Source organism: Oncorhynchus gorbuscha, unplaced genomic scaffold, assembly GCF_021184085.1.
Source record: "Oncorhynchus gorbuscha isolate QuinsamMale2020 ecotype Even-year unplaced genomic scaffold, OgorEven_v1.0 Un_scaffold_3838, whole genome shotgun sequence".
NCBI lineage: Eukaryota > Metazoa > Chordata > Actinopteri > Salmoniformes > Salmonidae > Oncorhynchus > Oncorhynchus gorbuscha.
The window spans coordinates 12,501-30,000 of NW_025747991.1; the positions used below are offsets into that span (position 1 = coordinate 12,501).

General features: G+C 42.0%; 1 pseudogene; it reads right to left on the reverse strand.

Annotated features, from left to right (window-relative positions):
- The window catches only part of LOC124028200, a 30,917-nt pseudogene that overhangs the window by 11,926 nt on the left and 1,491 nt on the right, over positions 1-17,500 (reverse strand).

Consider the following 17,500-nt stretch of genomic DNA (forward strand, 5'->3'; position numbering starts at 1 on the left):
GTCAGTAGATAGTCAGCTGGTACAGACAGACAGGTCAGTAGATCGTCAGCTGGTACAGACAGACAGGTCAGTAGATCGTCAACTGGTACAGACAGACAGGTCACTAGATAGTCAGCTGGTACAGACAGACAGGTCAGTAGACACAGGGAGTGATCGGCTCTTACCCACACAGACAGAGACTAAACCCAGATGTACAGCTGAGACAGAGGCAACCCTGTTAGCCTGTTGTATGAGCTCAGGTCAGGGTCTGGGGATGGTATTGATGCTATTGAGAGGTAATACCCAGTCAATGACAGTCAATGGGATCCACATGCAGTGTAATGCCAGATTGATAGACAGGCAAACAGACAAACAGACAGGCAGACAGACAAACAGACAGGCATACAGGCAGACAGGCAGACAGACAAACAGACAGGCAGACAGACAAACAGACAGACAGACAGACAGACAGACAGACAGACAGACAGACAGACAGACAGACAGACAGACAGACAGACAGACAGACAGACAGACAGACAGACAGACAGACAGACAGACAGACAGACAGACAGACAGACAGACAGACAGACAGACAGACAGACAGACAGACAGACAGACAGTAAAGGACAGACAGGTACAGAGGTACTTACAGAGGTGAGTTAGTTCATCAGGGAAAAGTGAAGCAGAGGGAAGGAGGAAAGTGAATTAAAGTAATCAGAAACAATAAACAGAAAAGGGAGATTATTGGCATCCCAATAGGAACATGTTTACAATGTAGCAATGGAACAAACTCACACCACGATAACACACACACATACACACACACCACGATAACAGACACACACACACACCACGATAACACACACACATACACACACACCATGATAACACACACACATACACACACACCACGATAACACACACACACACCACGATAACACACACACACCCACCACGATAACACACACACATACACACACACCACGATAACACACACACATACACACACACCACGATAACAGACACACACACACACCACAATAACACACACACATACACACACACCACGATAACACACACACATACACACACACCACGATAACACACACACATACACACACCACGATAACAGACACACACCCACCACGATAACACACACACCCACCACGATAACACACACACATACACACACACCACGATAACAGACACACACACACCACGATAACACACACACACCACGATAACAGACACACACACACACACACACACCACGATAACACACACACACACTACGATAACACACACACACCCACCACGATAACACACACACATACACACACACTACGATAACACAAACACACACACACACACACAATTACATGACAATCAGATCTACCGGTAAGATCTACTGTCTCCTTGAGAAGGATGAGAAGGATGTTTAAGGCTGTTTTATCTCATCCAAAGAAATACTCTGATCTAGAGTGCAATGATTGGACTGTTGGCTGAGAAGGAGAGCGGATAGCAGTCTTTATACTCTGATTGGACTGTTGGCTGAGAAGGGGAGGGATAGCAGTCTTTATACTCTGATTGGACTGTTGGCTGAGAAGGGGAGGATAGCAGTCTTTATACTCTGATTGGACTGTTGGCTGAGAAGGGGAGGGGATAGCAGTCTTTATACTCTGATTGGACTGTTGGCTAAGAAGGAGAGCGGATAGCAGTCTTTATACTCTGATTGGACTGTTGGCTGAGAAGGGGAGGGATAGCAGTCTTTATACTCTGATTGGACTGTTGGCTGAGAAGGGGAGGGATAGCAGTCTTTATACTCTGATTGGACTGTTGGCTGAGAAGGAGAGCGGATAGCAGTCTTTATACTCTGATTGGACTGTTGGCTGAGAAGGAGAGCGGATAGCAGTCATTATACTCTGATTGGACTGTTGGCTGAGAAGCGGAGGGGATAGCAGTCTTTAGGAACAAACACAAATATGACATATATCTGTATTCTGGTTACCTATATAATTTGAAAATCCTGAATAACGATGTACAGTGCCTTGCGAAAGTATTCGGCCCCCTTGAACTTTGCGACCTTTTTCCACATTTCAGGTTTCAAACATAAAGATATAAAACTGTATTTTTTGTGAAGAATCAACAAAAGACTGCAAAAGACATGAGACTGGGACGGAGATTTGTCTTCCAACAAGACAATGATCCAAAACATAAAGCAAAATCTACAATGGAATGGTTCAAAAATAAACATATCCAGGTGTTAGAATGGCCATCATCTACCACTGTGGACTTGAACTAACCCTTCATCTACCACTGTGGTCCTGAACTAACCCTTCATCTACCACTGTGGACTTGAACGAACCCTTCATCTACCACTGTGGTCCTGAACTAACCCTTCATCTACCACTGTGGTCCTGAACTAACCCTTCATCTACCACTGTGGTCCTGAACCAACCCTTCATCTGTGGTCCTTCTGTAGCTCAGTTGGTAGAGCATGGCGCTTGTAACGCCAGGGTAGTGGGTTCGATCCCTGGGGCCACCCATACGTAGAATGTATACACACATGACTGTAAGTTGCTTTGGATAAAAGCGTCTGCTAAATGAATTATATTATTATTATTATTATTACCACTGTGGTCCTGAACTAACCCTTCATCTACCACTGTGGACTTGAACTAACCCTTAATCTACCACTGTGGTCCTGAACTAACCCTTAATCTACCACTGTGGAAACTAACCCTTAATCTACCACTAACCTGAACTAAATCTACCACTGTGGTCCTGCACTAACCCTTAATCTACCACTGTGGTCCTGAACTAACCCTTCATCTACCACTGTGGTCCTGAACTAACCCTTCATCTACCACTGTGGTCCTGAACTAACCCTTAATCTACCACTGTGGTCCTGAACTAACCCTTCATCTACCACTGTGGTCTCTTAAGAGACCTGAACTAACCCTTCATCTACCACTGTGGTCCTGAACTAACCCTTCATCTACCACTGTGGTCCTTAAGAGACCTGAACTAACCCTTCATCTACCACTGTGGTTGAACTAACCCTTCATCTACCACTGTGGTCCTGAACTAACCCTTCATCTACATTTACATTTACATTTAAGTCATTTAGCAGACGCTCTTATCCAGAGCGACTTACAAACCACTGTGGACCGGAACTAACCCTTAATTTACCACTGTGGTCCTGAACTACCCCTTCATCTACCACTGTGGTCCTGAACTAACCCTTCATCTACCACTGTGGTCCTGAACTAACCCTTCATCTACCACTGTGGTCTCTTAAGAGTCCTGAACTACCCCTTCATCTACCACTGTGGTCCTGAACTAACCCTTAATCTACCACTGTGGTCCTGAACTAACCCTTAATCTACCACTGTGGTCCTGAACTAACCCTTAATCTACCACTGTGGTCCTGAACTAACCCTTCATCTACCACTGTGGTCCTGAACTAACCCTTAATCTACCACTGTGGTCCTGAACTAACCCTTAATCTACCACTGTGGTCCTGAACTAACCCTTAATCTACCACTGTGGTCCTGAACTAACTCTACATCTACCACTGTGGTCCTGAACTAACTCTTCATCTCATCTTATACTTATTTAAGCTTCTTCCTGACACAAGCTAAAGTGCGCATGCACGCACACACACACACACACACACCGACAACTAAGGGCTTCTACACTGATAGGTAGACAGGCAGACTAAAGAGCAGGGCTAAACCCCTGCACTATAAACAATTGGCTACAGAAAGCATGAATCTAAACAATAAGTCCCAGGTAGGACAACGGCCAGGATAAGACAGGCTTAGCCACTGTACCCGTTCTCTTATAGATGGGAGGTTTGTGGTAGATGTTGGGTTCGCCTGAGGCTGGGGAAAGAGAGAGAAGGAGGGAGGGAGAAAGAGAGAACAAGAGAAGGAAGAAGAGTGATGTGAAACATGGAGGAGTGAGGGAGGGAGGGGTAGAATGAGGTAAAGGAAGAGGTACAAAGAGAAGCGCTGTACCGTATCATAGCTACCGTAGCTGATAACGAGAGAGTTTGAGGAAATATAAAAATCAGGAGCAGAAGTAGAGAAGATGGAAGGATGAGGAGATGAAGAGAGGTACCGCGTCCCAAATGACACCCTATTCCATATATATTGCGCCACTGTAAAGAACAGGGGGCCATTTGGAACGCAGATGAAGTGTAGTCCTACCTGGTACATGGAAATGCTTGGGGGCGTGGTATGTGGTAGAAGAACTAGGCCGTCCCTCCAGCGAGCCGTAATAGGGCGAGCTCCTGCCACTCTCAGAGCCTGCAGCCAGCACTAGACAATCACAGCAAAGGAAACATGAGCATGAAGAAATCCTTTGTCCTGCCCTCCAGTCCCTCCAAACCAATCATAACCAAAGGCAAAGATGATCAACAACATCTGCCAGGCAGTCACCTGAGCCAATTAGGTGCAGTATGCATTTCAACAGCATTGAGGAAAGGCATACTGCACCACATGGGCACAGGAAGCTAGAAGGAATGTTATAAGTCTCCTTCCCCCTTCTGATCACTGCCGTTGACTACACTAACTGCTGTAAGTGATACGGTGGAAGATCTATCCATTGCTTTTATGGTCAGTAGCCAGAAATGGAAGGAGATTGACAGGAAGAGGAGGAATGTATTTGCACAGCACTTTCAGAAACAGATTTATTCCAGAGTGCTGAACAGCAACCTGACGCTAGACCCTCTTGCTCTTTAATGCATTTGTAAAAAGCGCTACACAAATCTGATTGAATTGATTGAACGGTTGATTGATTGGTTGATTGAGTGAGTGCATGTGTGACTCACCGGGGTGTCCATAGTGCTGCGGTGAGCAAGGCGTGATGGGAGACATGGCTTGACGGCTGAAGCAGGGAGAGTCCATGTAGCCGGGGCTGGAACACTGTCTCTGTCTCAAGTCTACACTGTCATACAGCTTCTAGAGGGAGGGGAGAGAAAGAGAGGGAGACAGAGATAGAGTGATGGGAAAGGGAGAAGAGAGGGAGATATACAGGGTGTCTAACTATCAAACTATAAATAACTATCTGAACAACTGATCGCAGAAATTATTCTTCATTCTGTTGGAAACACGGTTACTAACCTGAGAACAGAGAGTCCCAGGTGACTGTAAAACAACACAGTTACTAACCTGAGAACAGAGAGTCCCAGGTGACTGTAAAACAACACAGTTACTAACCTGAGAACAGAGAGTCCCAGGTGACTGTTACTAACCTGAGAAAAACAGGTGAACAAAACAACACAGTTACTAACCTGAGAACAGAGAGTCCCAGGTGACTGGAAAACAACAAGGTTACTAACCTGAGAACAGAGAGTCCCAGGTGACTGTAAAACAACAAGGTTACTAACCTGAGAACAGAGAGTCCCAGGTGACTACAAAACAACAAGGTTACTAACCTGAGAATAGAGAGTCCCAGGTGACTGTAAAACAACAAGGTTACTAACCTGAGAACAGAGAGTCCCAGGTGACTACAAAACAACAAGGTTACTAACCTGAGAACAGAGAGTCCCAGATGACTACAAAACAACACGGTTACTAACCTGAGAACAGAGAGTCCCAGGTGACTGTAAAACAACAAGGTTACTAACCTGAGAACAGAGAGTCCCAGGTGACTGTAAAACAACAAGGTTACTAACCTGAGAACAGAGAGTCCCAGGTGACTGTAAAACAACAAGGTTACTAACCTGAGAACAGAAGTCCCAGGTGACTGTAAAACAACAAGTAACCTGAGAACAGTGAGTCCCAGGTGACTGGAAAACAACAAGGTTACTAACCTGAGAACAGAGAGTCCCAGGTGACTACAAAACAACAAGGTTACTAACCTGAGAACAGAGAGTCCCAGGTGACTGTAAAACAACACAGTTACTAACCTGAGAACAGAGAGTCCCAGGTGACTGTAAAACAACACGGTTACTAACCTGAGAACAGAGAGTCCCAGGTGACTGTAAAACAACAAGGTTACTAACCTGAGAACAGAGTCCCAGGTGACTACAAAACAACACGGTTACTAACCTGAGAACAGAGAGTCCCAGGTGACTGTAAAACAACAAGGTTACTAACCTGAGAACAGAGAGTCCCAGGTGACTGTAAAACAACACAGTTACTAACCTGAGAACAGAGAGTCCCAGGTGACTACAAAACAACACGGTTACTAACCTGAGAACAGAGAGTCCCAGTTACTAACCTGAGTCCCTGACTACAAAACAACAAGGTTACTAACCTGAGAACAGAGAGTCCCAGGTGACTGTAAAACAACAAGGTTACTAACCTGAGAACAGAGAGTCCCAGGTGACTGGAAAACAACAAGGTTACTAACCTGAGAACAGAGAGTCCCAGGTGACTGGAAAACAACAAGGTTACTAACCTGAGAACAGAGTCCCAGGTACTACAAAACAACACGGTTACTAACCTGAGAACAGAGAGTCCCAGGTGACTGTAAAACAACAAGGTTACTAACCTGAGAACAGAGAGTCCCAGGTGACTGTAAAACAACAAGGTTACTAACCTGAGAACAGAGAGTCCCAGGTGACTACAAAACAACACGGTTACTAACCTGAGAATAGAGAGTCCCAGGTGACTGTAAAACAACAAGGTTACTAACCTGAGAACAGAGAGTCCCAGGTGACTACAAAACAACAAGGTTACTAACCTGAGAACAGAGAGTCCCAGGTGACTACAAAACAACAAGGTTACTAACCTGAGAATAGAGAGTCCCAGGTGACTGTAAAACAACAAGGTTACTAACCTGAGAACAGAGAGTCCCAGGTGACTGTAAAACAACAAGGTTACTAACCTGAGAACAGAGAGTCCCAGGTGACTGTAAAACAACAAGGTTACTAACCTGAGAACAGAGAGTCCCAGGTGACTGTAAAACAACACAGTTACTAACCTGAGAACAGAGAGTCCCAGGTGACTGTAAAACAACACGGTTACTAACCTGAGAACAGAGAGTCCCAGGTGACTGTAAAACAACAAGGTTACTAACCTGAGAACAGAGTCCCAGGTGACTACAAAACAACACGGTTACTAACCTGAGAACAGAGAGTCCCAGGTGACTGTAAAACAACAAGGTTACTAACCTGAGAACAGAGAGTCCCAGGTGACTGTAAAACAACACAGTTACTAACCTGAGAACAGAGTCCCAGGTGACTACAAAACAACACGGTTACTAACCTGAGAACAGAGAGTCCCAGGTGACTGTAAAACAACAAGGTTACTAACCTGAGAACAGAGAGTCCCAGGTGACTACAAAACAACAAGGTTACTAACCTGAGAACAGAGAGTCCCAGGTGACTGTAAAACAACAAGGTTACTAACCTGAGAACAGAGAGTCCCAGGGACTGTTACTAACCTGAGAACAAAGTCCCAGGTGACTGTAAAACAACAAGGTTACTAAACTGAGAACAGAGAGTCCCAGGTGACTACAAAACAACAAGGTTACTAACCTGAGAACAGAGAGTCCCAGGTGACTGTAAAACAACAAGGTTACTAACCTGAGAACAGAGAGTCCCAGCTGACTACAAAACAACACGGTTACTAACCTGAGAACAGAGAGTCCCAGGTGACTGTAAAACAACAAGGTTACTAACCTGAGAACAGAGTCCCAGGTGACTACAAAACAACAGGTTACTAACCTGAGAACAGAGTCCCAGGTGACTACAAAACAACAAGGTTACTAACCTGAGAACAGAGTCCCAGGTGACTACAAAACAACAAGGTTACTAACCTGAGAACAGAGTCCCAGGTGACTACAAAACAACAAGGTTACTAACCTGAGAACAGTCCCAGGTGACTACAAAACAACAAGGTTACTAACCTGAGAACAGAGTCCCAGGTGACTGTAAAACAACAAGGTTACTAACCTGAGAACAGAGAGTCCCAAGTGACTGTAAAACAACAAGGTTACTAACCTGAGAACAGAGTCCCAGGTGACTACAAAACAACAAGGTTACTAACCTGAGAACAGAGTCCCAGGTGACTACAAAACAACAAGGTTACTAACCTGAGAACAGAGTCCCAGGTGACTACAAAACAACAAGGTTACTAACCTGAGAACAGAGTCCCAGGTGACTACAAAACAACAAGGTTACTAACCTGAGAACAGAGAGTCCCAGGTGACTGTAAAACAACAAGGTTACTAACCTGAGAACAGAGAGTCCCAGGTGACTACAAAACAACAAGGTTACTAACCTGAGAACAGAGAGTCCCAGGTGACTGTAAAACAACAAGGTTACTAACCTGAGAACAGAGAGTCCCAGGTGACTGTAAAACAACAAGGTTACTAACCTGAGAACAGAGTCCCAGGTGACTGTAAAACAACAAGGTTACTAACCTGAGAACAGAGTCCCAGGTGACTGTAAAACAACAAGGTTACTAACCTGAGAACAGAGTCCCAGGTGACTACAAAACAACAAGGTTACTAACCTGAGAACAGAGTCCCAGGTGACTACAAAACAACAAGGTTACTAACCTGAGAACAGAGAGTCCCAGGTGACTGTAAAACAACAAGGTTACTAACCTGAGAACAGAGAGTCCCAGGTGACTGTAAAACAACAAGGTTACTAACCTGAGAACAGAGAGTCCCAGGTGACTGTAAAACAACAAGGTTACTAACCTGAGAACAGAGTCCCAGGTGACTACAAAACAACAAGGTTACTAAAAACAACAAGTGACTGTAAAACAACAAGGTTACTAACCTGAGAACAGAGAGTCCCAGGTGACTGTAAAACAACAAGGTTACTAACCTGAGAACAGAGTCCCAGGTGACTACAAAACAACAAGGTTACTAACCTGAGAACAGAGAGTCCCAGGTGACTGTAAAACAACAAGGTTACTAACCTGAGAACAGAGTCCCAGACTACAAAACAACAAGGTTACTAACCTGAGAACAGAAGGTTACAAAACAACACGGTTACTAACCTGAGAACAGAGAGTCCCAGGTGACTACAAAACAACAAGGTTACTAACCTGAGAACAGAGAGTCCCAGGTGACTGTAAAACAACAAGGTTACTAACCTGAGAACAGAGAGTCCCAAGTGACTGAAAAATAAATACATGAGAAAGAAATAAGGCAGAAGTCATTGTCTGAAGCATAATGGACCATTATCTCAACCGTGGAAATGGATTCAGTTCAGTCTACATTGACATCAAGTTTAGAAATATACAGTATTTGTCAGTGAATTTAGTGAAAATGTATAAGAAAATAACGTAGGTGTATTTCCTGATAGTTTCATAGCATGGAATACCTCTCCATAGCTGAAGGTCTCTATGTCATCTGAGGAGTATCTGGGGTAGGGCTGGGAGGATGATATGGTAGGATGATTATGTTGCTGGTAGGATGATATGGTCGGATGATTCTGTAGCTGGTAGGATGATATGGTAGGATGATTCTGTGGCTGGTAGGATGATATGTTAGGATGATTCTGTGGCTGGTAGGATGATATGGTAGGATGATTATGTTGCTGGTAGGATGATTATGTGGCTGGTAGGATGATATATTAGGATGATTCTGTTGCTGGTAGGATGATATGGTAGGATGATTATGATATATTAGGATGATTATGTTCTGGTAGGATGATATGGTAGGATGTGTGCTGGTAGGATGATATATTAGGATGATTCTGTTGCTGGTAGGATGATATGAGGTCAGGTGGCTGGACCTCATATATGCCCTTGACCTTAGGCAGTGCGGCAAAGTCCTTATAGTCTGGCATCACATTCTCCACCCTGGCCTGGGGTGGGACAGGACAGGACACACACACACACACACACACACACACACACACACACACACACACACACACACACACACACACACACACACACACACACACACACACACACACACACACACACACACACACACACACACACACACACACACACACACACACACACACACACACACACACACACACACATACGCACACACGCACACACGCGCACACGCACACACACACAGGGCATGAAAGACATTTACGCATGAAAACCCAATGACAGGGATAGCGTACTGCAGACTGTAGAGCATGCTGACAGGACAAGCCCTACACTGACAAAACACGCACTGTACAGTGAACATGTGACTGACTGCTGACTATGTACTGCAGGGTCTGACAACTCCCTGAGATGACCTCCAGCTCCACAAAGCAGTGAGAGAGAGAGAGAGAGAGAGAGTGTGAGAGAGAGAGAGAGCTTACTCTGTGTTTTGGAATCATCCATCACCCTGAGCAAAAAGGTCATGGATTACGAGGCCAGAGCTCAGAGAACAAACACTGTCTCTACGTGTGTTTATGTGCATGCATGTGTAATCTAATATTTCCAACGGCAGTAGTGACTCTACAGGACAGTTCAGAAAAGACTAGTTGCAGTCCAAACAGAGCACACAGTCACACACACACAGGCTGTGTTCCAACATAACAGACGGACATAACAAGAGGACCTCGGTAGCAGTGTAAGGTGAGGTCAGGTGTCAGGGTTCAGGGGTGAGTGATGAGTGGAGTATGAACCGGTGTCTCCTATCTGTATTGGGCAGGGCCACAGTGACAGTCACAATTATCTCTCCTTCCTCCCAAAGTGTGCACTTGTTCACTTCCCTTCACTGATTGAACATGGTCCATTCACACCTGCACAGTCGTGAAGAGGACATGACAGTGCCTCTTGCCCCTCAGGAGATTTGGCCCTCAGATCCTCAAAGAGTTATACAGCTGCACCATCGAGAGCATTTTGACTGGCTTTTTCACCGCTTGGTATGGTAAATGCACCGCCCTGGACCGCACGGCGCTACAGAGGGTGGTGCGGACTGCCCAGTACAGTAGCCGAGCTCCATGCCATCCAGAACCTCTATATTAAGAGGTGTCAGAGGAAGGCCCCCAAAAATTGCCAAAGACTCTATCCTGATGCCACTTTACCCTCCTTAATGTAAATATCTACCCCAATTACCTTGTTATTATCTATCCTGATGCCTAGTCACGTTACCCTCCTTAATGTAAATATTTACCCCAATTACCTTGTTAGTATCTATCCTGATGCCTAGTCACTTTACCCTCCTTAATGTAAATATCTACCTCAATTACCTTTTTATTATCTATCCTGATGCCACTTTAAGCTCCTTAATGTAAATATCTACCTCAATTACCTTGTTAGTATCTATCCTGATGCCACTTTACCCTCCTTAATGTAAATATCTACCTCAATTACCTTGTTATTATCTATCCTGATGCCACTTTACCCTCCTTAATGTAAATATCGACCTCAATTACCTTGTTATAATATATCCTGATGCCTAGTCACTTTACCCTCCTTAATGTAAATATCTACCTCAATTTCCTTGTTATTATCTATCCTGATGCCTAGTCACTTTACCCTCCTTAATGTAAATATCTACCTCAATTACCTTGTTATTATCTATCCTGATGCCTAGTCACTTTACCCTCCTTAATGTAAATATCTACCTCAATTACCTTGTTATTATCTATCCTGATGCCACTTTACCCTCCTTAATGCAAATATCTACCTCAATTACCTTGTTATTATCTATCCTGATGCCACTTTACCCTCCTTAATGTAAATATCTACCTCAATTACCTTGTTATTATCTATCCTGATGCCGCTTTACCCTCCTTAATGTAAATATCTACCTCAATTACCTTGTTATTATCTATCCTGATGCCACTTTACCCTCCTTAATGTAAATATCTACCTCAATTACCTTGTTATTATCTATCCTGATGCCACTTTACCCTCCTTAATGTAAATATCTATCAATTACCTTGTTATTATCTATCCTGATGCCACTTTACCCTCTTTAATGTAAATATCTACCTCAATTACCTTGTTATTATCTATCCTGATGCCACTTTACCCTCCTTAATGTAAATATCTACCTCAATTACCTTGTTATTATCTATCCTGATGCCACTTTACCCTCCTTAATGTAAATATCTACCTCAATTACCTTGTTATTATCTATCCTGATGCCACTTTACCCTCCTTAATGTAAATATCTACCTCAATTACCTTGTTATTATCTATCCTGATGCCACTTTACCCTCCTTAATGTAAATATCTACCTCAATTACCTTGTTATTATCTATCCTGATGCCACTTTACCCTCCTTAATGTAAATATCTACCTCAATTACCTTGTTATTATCTATCCTGATGCCACTTTACCCTCCTTAATGAAAATATCCACCTCAATTACCTTGTTATTATCTATCCTGATGCCTAGTCACTTTACCCTCCTTAATGTAAATATCTACCTCAATTACCTTGTTATTATCTATCCTGATGCCTAGTCACTTTACCCTCCTTAATGTAAATATCTACCTCAATTACCTTGTTATAATCTATCCTGATGCCTAGTCACTTTACCCTCCTTAATGTAAATATCTACCTCAATTACCTTGTTATAATCTATCCTGATGCCTAGTCACTTTACCCTCCTTAATGTAAATATCTACCTCAATTACCTTGTTATTATCTATCCTGATGCCTAGTCACTTTACCCTCCTTAATGTAAATATCTACCTCAATTACCTTGTTATTATCTATCCTGATGCCACTTTACCCTCCTTAATGTAAATATCTACCTCAATTACCTTGTTATTATCTATCCTGATGCCACTTTACCCTCCTTAATGTAAATATCTACCTCAATTACCTTGTTATTATCTATCCTGATGCCACTTTACCCTCCTTAATGTAAATATCTACCTCAATTACCTTGTTATTATCTATCCTGATGCCGCTTTACCCTCCTTAATGTAAATATCTACCTCAATTACCTTGTTATTATCTATCCTGATGCCACTTTTACCCTCCTTAATGTAAATATCTACCTCAATTACCTTGTTATTATCTATCCTGATGCCACTTTACCCTCCTTAATGTAAATATCTACCTCAATTACCTTGTTATTATCTATCCTGATGCCACTTTACCCTCTTTAATGTAAATATCTACCTCAATTACCTTGTTATTATCTATCCTGATGCCACTTTACCCTCCTTAATGTAAATATCTACCTCAATTACCTTGTTATTATCTATCCTGATGCCACTTTACCCTCCTTAATGTAAATATCTACCTCAATTACCTTGTTATTATCTATCCTGATGCCACTTTACCCTCCTTAATGTAAATATCTACCTCAATTACCTTGTTATTATCTATCCTGATGCCACTTTACCCTCCTTAATGTAAATATCTACCTCAATTACCTTGTTATTATCTATCCTGATGCCACTTTACCCTCCTTAATGTAAATATCTACCTCAATTACCTTGTTATTATCTATCCTGATGCCACTTTACCCTCCTTAATGAAAATATCCACCTCAATTACCTTGTTATTATCTATCCTGATGCCTAGTCACTTTACCCTCCTTAATGTAAATATCTACCTCAATTACCTTGTTATTATCTATCCTGATGCCTAGTCACTTTACCCTCCTTAATGTAAATATCTACCTCAATTACCTTGTTATAATCTATCCTGATGCCTAGTCACTTTACCCTCCTTAATGTAAATATCTACCTCAATTACCTTGTTATAATCTATCCTGATGCCTAGTCACTTTACCCTCCTTAATGTAAATATCTACCTCAATTACCTTGTTATTATCTATCCTGATGCCTAGTCACTTTACCCTCCTTAATGTAAATATCTACCTCAATTACCTTGTTATTATCTATCCTGATGCCACTTTACCCTCCTTAATGCAAATATCTACCTCAATTACCTTGTTATTATCTATCCTGATGCCTAGTCACTCTACCCTCCTTAATGTAAATATCTACCTCAATTACCTTGTTATTATCTATCCTGATGCCACTTTACCCTCCTTAATGTAAATATCTACCTCAATTACCTTGTTATTATCTATCCTGATGCCACTTTACCCTCCTTAATGTAAATATCTACCTCAATTACCTTGTTATTATCTATCCTGATGCCTAGTCACTTTACCCTCCTTAATGTAAATATCTACCTCATAATTACCTTGTTATTATCTATCCTGATGCCACTTTACCCTCCTTAATGTAAATATCTACCTCAATTACCTTGTTATTATCTATCCTGATGCCACTTTACCCTCCTTAATGTAAATATCTACCTCAATTACCTTGTTATTATCTATCCTGATGCCACTTTACCCTCCTTAATGTAAATATCTACCTCAATTACCTTGTTATTATCTATCCTGATGCCACTTTACCCTCCTTAATGTAAATATATACCTCAATTACCTTGTTATTATCTATCCTGATGCCACTTTACCCTCCTTAATGTAAATATCTACCTCAATTACCTTGTTATTATCTATCCTGATGCCATTTTACCCTCCTTAATGTAAATATCTACCTCAATTACCTTGTTATTATCTATCCTGATGCCACTTTACCCTCCTTAATGTAAATATCTACCTCAATTACCTTGTTATTATCTATCCTGATGCCACTTTACCCTCCTTAATGTAAATATCTACCTCAATTACCTTGTTATTATCTATCCTGATGCCACTTTACCCTCCTTAATGTAAATATCTACCTCAATTACCTTGTTATTATCTATCCTGATGCCACTTTACCCTCCTTAATGTAAATATCTACCTCAATTACCTTGTTATTATCTATCCTGATGCCACTTTACCCTCCTTAATGTAAATATCTACCTCAATTACCTTGTTATTATCTATCCTGATGCCACTTTACCCTCCTTAATGTAAATATCTACCTCAATTACCTTGTTATTATCTATCCTGATGCCTAGTCACTTTACCCTCCTTAATGAAAATATCCACCTCAATTACCTTGTTATTATCTATCCTGATGCCTAGTCACTTTACCCTCCTTAATGTAAATATCTACCTCAATTACCTTGTTATAATATATCCTGATGCCTAGTCACTTTACCCTCCTTAATGTAAATATCTACCTCAATTACCTTGTTATAATCTATCCTGATGCCTAGTCACTTTACCCTCCTTAATGTAAATATCTACCTCAATTACCTTGTTATAATCTATCCTGATGCCTAGTCACTTTACCCTCCTTAATGTAAATATCTACCTCAATTACCTTGTTATTATCTATCCTGATGCCACTTTACCCTCCTTAATGTAAATATCTACCTCAATTACCTTGTTATTATCTATCCTGATGCCACTTTACCCTCCTTAATGTAAATATCTACCTCAATTACCTTGTTATTATCTATCCTGATGCCACTTTACCCTCCTTAATGCAAATATCTACCTCAATTACCTTGTTATTATCTATCCTGATGCCTAGTCACTCTACCCTCCTTAATGTAAATATCTACCTCAATTACCTTGTTATTATCTATCCTGATGCCACTTTACCCTCCTTAATGTAAATATCTACCTCAATTACCTTGTTATTATCTATCCTGATGCCACTTTACCCTCCTTAATGTAAATATCTACCTCAATTACCTTGTTATTATCTATCCTGATGCCTAGTCACTTTACCCTCCTTAATGTAAATATCTACCTCATAATTACCTTGTTATTATCTATCCTGATGCCACTTTACCCTCCTTAATGTAAATATCTACCTCAATTACCTTGTTATTATCTATCCTGATGCCACTTTACCCTCCTTAATGTAAATATCTACCTCAGTTACCTTGTTATTATCTATCCTGATGCCACTTTACCCTCCTTAATGTAAATATCTACCTCAATTACCTTGTTATTATCTATCCTGATGCCACTTTACCCTCCTTAATGTAAATATCTACCTCAATTACCTTGTTATTATCTATCCTGATGCCACTTTACCCTCCTTAATGTAAATATCTACCTCAATTACCTTGTTATTATCTATCCGGATGCCCCTGAAGTATTCATATAGTATTACATGTGGTAGAGATTTCCTCCAGCCCAGGTTTACACACATCCAAGTGTTCTAGATGGTGAGAAATAGTGAACGAGTGCACACTTCAGGAGAAAATGGATTTGCCCATTGGGTTTTTATATTCAAAGCTAGTGGGCCCTGAAGGTTGGGTGGAGGTAGAGGAAGATTGGCCTGTGATTGGTTACTCACACAGATGACACGACTGGGAGAGCCAATTGACGAGCCCGGTGGAGAGATGGAGGTCTCTGACAGACGTCTGTGCTGTGGGAAGAAAGAAAAGAAAGAGAGGAAGGAGTGTAAGAAAGAGAAACGTTCCAGATGACTTGGGAAAAGTTTGTATTTTGTATTTATTAAGGATCCCCATTAGTTCTGCCAAGGCAGCAGCTACTCTCCCTGGGGTTTATTAAGGATCCCCATTAGTTCTGCCAAGGCAGCAGCTACTCTCCCTGGGGTTTATTAAGGATCCCCATTAGTTCTGCCAAGGCATCAGCTACTCTCCCTGGGGTTTATTAAGGATCCCCATTAGTTCTGCCAAGGCATCAGCTACTCTCCCTGGGGGTTATTAAGGATCCCCATTAGTTCTGCCAAGGCATCAGCTACTCTCCCTGGGGTTTATTAAGGATCCCCATTAGTTCTGCCAAGGCATCAGCTACTCTCCCTGGGGTTTATTAAGGATCCCCATTAGTTCTGCCAAGGCAGAAGCTACTCTTCCTTTGGATTTATTATGGATCCCATTAGTTCTGCCAAGGCAGCAGCTACTCTCCCTGGGGTTTATTAAGGATCCCCATTAGTTCTGCCAAGGCATCAGCTACTCTCCCTGGGGTTTATTAAGGATCCCCATTAGTTCTGCCAAGGCATCAGCTACTCTCCCTGGGGTTTATTAAGGATCCCCATTAGTTCTGCCAAGGCATCAGCTACTCTCCCTGGGGTTTATTAAGGATCCCCATTAGTTCTGCCAAGGCATCAGCTACTCTCCCTGGGGGTTATTAAGGATCCCCATTAGTTCTGCCAAGGCAGAAGCTACTTTTCCTTTGGATTTATTATGGATCCCATTAGTTCTGCCAAGGCAGCAGCTACTCTCCCTGGGGTTTATTAAGGATCCCCATTAGTTCTGCCAAGGCATCAGCTACTCTCCCTGGGGTTTATTAAGGATCCCCATTAGTTCTGCCAAGGCATCAGCTACTCTCCCTGGGGTTTATTAAGGATCCCCATTAGTTCTGCCAAGGCATCAGCTACTCTCCCTGGGGTTTATTAAGGATCCCCATTAGTTCTGCCAAGGCAGAAGCTACTCTTCCTTTGGATTTATTATGGATCCCATTAGTTCTGCCAAGGCAGCAGCTACTCTCCCTGGGGTCCAAACACATTAAAGCATTTACATTACATACAAAACAAAAAATAAAACTGTACATCATATAACATTATTTCACCAATACATATCTACAACTAGAGTGATATCTGTATTTCTGTAGAGTAGAATTATATCTGTGTTTCTGTAGAGTAGAGTGATATCTGTGTTTCTGTAGAGTAGAATTATATCTGTGTTTCTGTAGAGTAGAATGATATCTGTGTTTCTGTAGAGTAGAGTGATATCTGT